The sequence below is a fragment of the Rhipicephalus sanguineus genome, chromosome 1 (assembly GCF_013339695.2).
Source record: "Rhipicephalus sanguineus isolate Rsan-2018 chromosome 1, BIME_Rsan_1.4, whole genome shotgun sequence".
NCBI lineage: Eukaryota > Metazoa > Arthropoda > Arachnida > Ixodida > Ixodidae > Rhipicephalus > Rhipicephalus sanguineus.
Genome location: NC_051176.1, coordinates 132,142,249 through 132,148,755, shown reverse-complemented (window position 1 = coordinate 132,148,755; position 6,507 = coordinate 132,142,249).

Genomic DNA, 6,507 nt, shown 5'->3' with positions numbered 1-6,507 from the left:
TGTGCTTGAGCAACGCGCAGCAAGTTTCTAGCTCCTTGCCGTTCATCCTGTGACATTCTAATTGCTTGCTATCGCATTCATTGCTTCGCCCTTGAGGCGAAACTGTCACTTTTCTTTTAAAGCTGGTGGCAAAGTATCACTTCGAATACCATAGTCGCTCCTGTATTTCAACCTACAGTTACAAAATATCTCGAATGCTCTAGTCGCTGTTGTGTACGAGGTTGCCCCAGTTTACAGAATTAAGGTATTTTAAATGCGAAGTATTTCTTAGCGAACTAAAGGCACTTCGACCGTTTTTATCTATCTATCTATCTATCTATCTATCTATCTATCTATCTATCTATCTATCTATCTATCTATCTATCTATCTATCTATCTATCTATCTATCTATCTATCTATCTATCTATCTATCTATCTATCTATCTATCTATCTATCTATCTATCTATCTATCTATCTATCTATCTATCTATCTATCTATCTATCTATCTATCTATCTATCTATCTATCTATCTATCCGCCTACGTCTTGGCGCTCTCGGGGTCGTCTCCTCGTCTTGGTAGTACATATCAAAATTTGCATAAGAGGACGTCAATCTATGACGAACACAATTCGCAAGTCATGACATGAATAACGTGACTTCCCTGTTGCGCATGTCATGAAATCCTTTCCACCAGTCACCTGCGGCGCATACACGCATACCGCGGTCCATGATGGGCGGGTATGCGCCGCAGGTGATTGACAGTCTCTATCAACCAATACTTTCGAAAACTTCACCCGGCACTGTGAAGGAGCCCGTGTCAAAGAAAATGCGGTCGGTGGTGTTGTCGATGGGTTCAATATCTCGGTGGAAGCAAAGAATAAATTTACGGCTCGAGCTGTAATCGAAACCACACATTCTGCATGGCACTCAAGTATTCTACCACAGAGTGACGCCAGTGCTTCAAACTGTTTCGTTAAAACACCCTGTACAAGCGGCATGTCAGGGCAACGCCAATTGGGTTGGCAGTGTCGGCTATTCGCTTTGATATCAATGTAATAAACATTACGTAACCATGACTCCTCAAGCTATAGTCAAGCGTAGCGCGAGCACGCTTACGACCGCTATGTACGATATGCACATAACCGGCCCGCAGCGTGCACTTCGTCGCCATGAAACTGACATCTCTGCTCTAACGTGAGTGCCGACGTTACGTCGGACCATGAGCTACCCTTTACACGCCAGTATACTCGGCGTGCCTTTGTAAGCACACTATATGCGCACGACTACTCAGTTTACACGAAGACGCCAACTACTTCGTAACGCTTGGCTCAAATCGAAAAATCGGGCATTGGCTGCTACTGCCTGACTGCTTCACATAAAATTGATTCTCACATTGAGTGGGATCAGGCGGATTTTTTTTTCGCTGAAAAGTAATCGTGATGTTCACTTGTTAAAATCTGTAAATATTTGTTTCAAATCAAATTTTATGAAATTCTAGGGCTGTTTTGACAATGAATGCCTCATTATTTGAATACTATTAAAATAGAATTCGATTCCTCTTCGTATTCAATTTGTATTCGATTCGGTTCTAAAATTCACTATTCGCACCCCCCTAGGAAAGATAAACTATTTGTTACGCTCAAAGAATTTTTTTTGCGTATTCGTGTAAAACTCGGAGGTGCCGAGTGGAAACATTTTCTTTATACTTACAGTACTTACGGATTGAAATGCGAAAATTTGGGCCAAGGTAATGCACGTACTTTCATTTCCAGAGTCTACAGTGCGTGTCGTATCGGTGTAATTTTGACTGGAACACTTACATAAGAGCCAACATTACCATTAGCAGCAAGATTTTCAGGGACATCACACGGTTATCTTATCGCGAGCAATGGCTCATAGCAGTTGCTATAAAAAAACAAAAAAAAAACGATGTCTCGTTTTAATCAGTGAGTGCTACACATCGTTTTAATCAGTGAGTACTGGGCACTGCTTGGAACGTTATACTGCTGTAGTGCAATAAGCCAGATGACGAAATATTACGATAGTCCTTGAGATTACATATTCAAGAAAATGTTATCAGAATGCGCTGACAGCACGAGAAAGGTTATGCAAGAGAGGAAATAAATTTTTTTGCTTACACAAGCAGGTTGTTTAAAGGGTATCAAACATAATTTAATTGTAAACATACCTGTTATCTTCGCGACGTATATAGCGTGCGCGTGTATTGTGAGGCGAATTCTGTAGCACTGAGCATTTCGCTTTAAAAGGATAACTTAAAGGGTGATTGAAAGGCCAGAATTAGTTAAATGTTGCTTGTTTTACCAACACGTACACCACTACCATTCATTTTTCTACGTTTAATTTTTTTTTACATTTATTATTGTTGGCATTACTTGAACCGTGGCGTTGCCGGTCTTTTTGTGTATGAGTGAGTTCTGGATGGTGGCGTTGAATGAAAGGAGTGATGTCACGAAGTAACTAGGCGTTATTACTAATAATATCCACTGTTAGCTTCTTAGCTAATAAAATACCCCAAGTCCGTATATACAGTGCAGTTGGCTCATTTACTCTCAGAGGCGGACATAATTTACCCAAGGAAAATAAATATTTGTCTAATCAGCAAAGTCTTGCTAATTACCTTTCAAACGGGCGTTTTTACATTTACCAATTGTAGCTGGCAACTTCGACAGCCGTATTCACGTGCAACAAATCTTGAGAATGACAAAAGTTTGCGGCTTTGCGTTTCTAAGGTATGCAACTCATTGTATCACTGTTACATTTTCTCGTAGCCATAATGCACAAAAAGGCGTTCTCGTAAAAAAGATAGTCGAACAACAGTGCGCGTCTACCTGTGCAAGTTTGAAGGCGCTCATCTCCAAATGATATGAGCGCTGCAATGGTCACCTCTTGCAAACGTAATGAACACGAAAATTCCGTTATACCATCCATTTCTATCAGATATTCGACCAACGAAGCTGGAATGGAAAGTCGATCAGAAAAAAAAAAAAAAAAATTCACTTCTTGGGACTTCAACTTGAAGGTTTTCATTCTGTTTCGTTTCAGTGAAGCGCAACTGGAGGCGGAGAAACAGAACAAAACACACATTACCGCCTGGTGTGGGCATTGTTAGTTTTCCCCACGACCTTGTACTGCAGTTGCGCTGCACTGAAAAAGCCTCCATTTGAGACTGGTATTCACATTCTTATTGCGCGACGCGACGCGACGTGACTGTACTATTCACATAAAACTAACGGTGTCGTTAGCACTTGGGATTGCGAAGCTCGCGTCCAAAAAAGGGGTGCGGGATCTGCCATGTGTGCACGGCTCGAATGTACCTGCGGTTTATCTATAGCACTTGTTGAACAAGTCCACGTTCGGCTTTGAAGTAGTCTTGAAGGACGTCACGTATTTTTTTCTTCACCTTTGTTATCAATATTCCTTGAGCGTGCCAAAATTCTATTGAAGAGAGGGAAGCGTTTGTTCAAGAGAAATATAAGTCGTTTTGCGAAGACGACCTTACTGGGTGCCGGGTTCTCAGAAGCGCTCGTGTCTGATCGCGGGCCTCATTAGCATCTGCGTAATTTGCGAGTATACGTGCGGCAGCGCCTGGAGCGCTGACGTTCGCACTGCGTTACGTTTAGAAGCTGCCAAGCAAGAGGTGAAGCAAGGCTGCGGACAACCACCAGGGCAAAAACTAGGCGAGTGTGAATTGAAAGCGGCGCCCTCATCCCGTCTTCCGGCTGTCTGCAGTGCTTTCCCTATAGCGTGAGTCATACAAGGTGAATCGTGCCAGAAATCGTTTAACCAGGCTCGTTGCACTGGCAGTGTTTCGTATGCTACCTTTTCTGCGGTTATCCTAAGCGGAAAAATTGCTTTGACGCATGTAGTGAGCGCGTATTAGACGGCTGATTTACACCATCCACAACCAGACAAAATAAAACAAACAAAACGTCGAAAGTGTATGTTGAAGACTTTTCCCATTTTCTTCTTGCTTTTTCTTTTCTGTTTACCAGGAAAGAGACATTGGTATATGAGCGGAAAACTAGGTCAGGGCACCTCTAATACTCACGTAGCTGGTGTGTGGAAGTTAGTCGTATAGCTGGGCTTCGAATTTTTCGGGGCATGTAAATAAAAAAAAGAATGATGGAAACATAAGAGTCCTTTTTTTTATAATTCCTTCTGGCGCTACTGGCTGGATTTAGGCGTTCTGATGTTGAGGACTTGCATACCCATCGACAATTATGGCTCTGCGATCAACAAAAATTTGTAATAAATGTAGCTAGCCGTCGTCAAAAAGCAACGATTTTCTTGTTGCATGCCGTCCTCTGTATACACCATAGGTGTTTCGCGCTTCTTCTTTGAAGCATGAAAGGGCGATTGAAAACACACAAGCAGTTGGAAGTGTGTGCGGTGATTTTATAATTTCAGTGTTGTTGTATCCTTATTTGCGAGCGCACAGGCGTACAGATATATACCCATGTGTGAAAAAAAACCTTATCAATATTATCAGCCCAAAAGTTAGATGCGCAGAAAGGATAAATAAAGAAGAATCGGACGCAATACTCTGCGTTTTACGCTTACGGCAATGACAGAAGACAACCGATGACTAGTGTCTCAGTGTAGGAGGCTAATAAAAAAAAAATGAAGCAATGAATACGACAGCAATAAATTGTAATGTCATACGAAGTAAGGCTGGCAGCTAGCTCTTTTAGATCCAGTCTCGCGTAACCCTACAAAACGCTATAGTGTAAGAAAATGCGACCTCTCCAGGGAGAGCAGCCGATTTCGCAGTCTCTTCGCGTTGAGAGCGCAGCACGTAGAAGGGTATAAGAGCCATCCGCTGATGCCTGCCAAGATAGCACGCGCGCCAGCTATAGCAACCGCGCCCTTACAATCAAAGTTCACAGTTGCTGCTCGAGCGACACCTCCCCCCCCCCCCACCCCCGCGTCCCTTCATGCTCGTTCAAGACGGGTAGGGCGTTTCCTATCTGCTTGAGCAACACTCGACGGCCGGCTTAACACACGGGACGATGTTATCGCATGCACCTTCCGAGCTACGTAGATGGGCCGGCTCATTTGATCTCTGCTTGCTTCAGCCGCGTTCGTCGCCCCCGCTCGCGCGCTTTTACCCGCGGGTAGAACGTACGATGCGCGCGCGGGGGGGGGGGAGGGGTGATGGAATCGACTTGAACTCTATACGGAACATGACGGTGACGGCGAAAACCCGTGGAGTGTCCGTACAATTGTTATCGCAATCAAATAATAAAATTCTAGGTGCATGTGCCTTTGGTTGTATACGGGCTTATCCTGACAATCTCAGCCAACAGTTGTTAAACTCGGGCATCTCTCCCAACGATAGTGAATCTCCTACCGAGTGCCTATAAGTTTAGAGTGGCTCCAATATTACACTAGAAAGTGTTAGATTTCCTTACGAACTATCCTCGAAATTTCGGGGAACATTATCTGATACATGCATGCGTTTGGAAATGCTCTTGTTTGCGGATTTTTAAATGGAATCCTTCTTTAGACACTGAATCGCCGCTTTCTACCGGGTGGCATGTTTTGTGACATTTCTCTTCTTTTTTTAGCATTTTCTTTTTCATTTGCTAAGTAACATGGAGTATGCGGTTACAGCATAAAGGCGCCAGTGACTATTGTTAATCATTTCCATAAATGAAAAGCCTCGACATGACCAAACTAGATGCTCCGCGTCTTGATTTTATTGACAGTCTATGCACATTGAAGCAGTACCTCGCCCAGTGCGGAATGTCTTGATGGAGGATGCAGTCCTTATTTTAAACATTAGAGCGGCTTCCGATCAATTAAGCCCCTTCACTACACTCAGCTTGTGTAGTCGGGTTCAAAGCGACCGAAAATGACAGCGAATTACGTGTTTTTAAAACCGGTCGCTTATTGGTGATTGGTGATTTGATTGCTAGTAATCTCTGGAGCGCTTCTTTTGAAATAGTCTTTATTGTTTTGTTACGACGTGGAAATGTATCCCCTGAAAAACAATATTTAATTGTTTGCGACTCAAGTTCCTAATTAAAGACAGATATCTCGAAACAAATTGCTTGGAGGATCACCGCGGGTCAGTTGTTTAGGCGCAAAACTTAAGTCGGGCAACACTTAAGATATGGCGAAGTGAGACGTGCATATGTTCCTAAAATTTTTAATGAACTACCGCAAGAGTTCTTTCCCGTTACTTCAAAGCAGGAGTTGAAGAAGTTAGTCTCTAAGTCATGAAATTACATTGGGTATGGGCTACGTCTAGTAATATATGCTCTTTGTCCCTTTTTTGTTTTATTTTTAATTTTTGCCTGTGAACAAGCATTTGTGTCATTGATTGGTCTGTTCGTTGACAAAAAAAAGTTATTTTGTGACCATGTAACCACATTGCGCTAACCGGCTCTGCCGGGCCTAGTCACACAAGTCTTCGTAGACTTAGACAGGCCCGTTTGTGTGTACTATTTATTGATGTGTATAATAAAGTATTATTATTATTATTATTATTATTATTATTAT